Here is a 582-nt window from a genome sequence, read left to right as displayed (position 1 = left end):
TTCCATAAGCCTCTTATCCTTATCCATCAGAGGGCAGACAGAATGAAAACCACAATCACAAAAAACTAAACAAATGGATCATATGAATCACAGTCTTGTCTACCTCAATGAAACTATGAGACATGCCATGTAGAGCCATGCAGGATGGACTTGACACGGTGGACGATTCTGGCAAAACGTGGTCCTTTGGAGAAGGGAATGGAAAACCACTTCAGTATTCATTCTTTGAAAACCCCATGAACAATATGATTAACCAAAAAGATAGGACACTGAAAGATGAACATTCCAGGTTCATCAGTGCCCTATATGCATCTGGAAATCAGTGAAGAAGTGACTTCAGAAAAAAGGAAGAGTTGGAGCCAAAGGAAAAACAACACCCAATTGTGGATATGACTGGTGATAAAAGTAAAGTTTGATGCTGTAAAGAATGATATTTCATAGGTACCTAGAATGTTAGGTTCATGAATGAAGGTAAATTGGAAGTGGTAAAACAGGAAATGACAAGTGTGACATCAAATTTTCAGGAATCAATGAATCAAAATTCACTGGAATGTACAAATATAATTCAGATGACCATTATGA

At 37.3% G+C, this 582-nt stretch overlaps 1 protein-coding gene across 1 annotated transcript in view; it reads left to right on the top strand.

Moving 5' to 3' along the window:
• Window positions 1–582, top strand: part of LOC104979987 — a 35182-nt gene that overhangs the window by 16953 nt on the left and 17647 nt on the right.

The sequence above is a fragment of the Bison bison genome, unplaced genomic scaffold, assembly GCF_000754665.1.
Source record: "Bison bison bison isolate TAMUID 2011002044 unplaced genomic scaffold, Bison_UMD1.0 scf7180017864492, whole genome shotgun sequence".
NCBI classification, from domain to species: domain Eukaryota; kingdom Metazoa; phylum Chordata; class Mammalia; order Artiodactyla; family Bovidae; genus Bison; species Bison bison.
The sequence above is the reverse complement of the archived record's forward strand: the minus strand, read 5'-3'. Positions and strand labels throughout refer to the sequence as shown.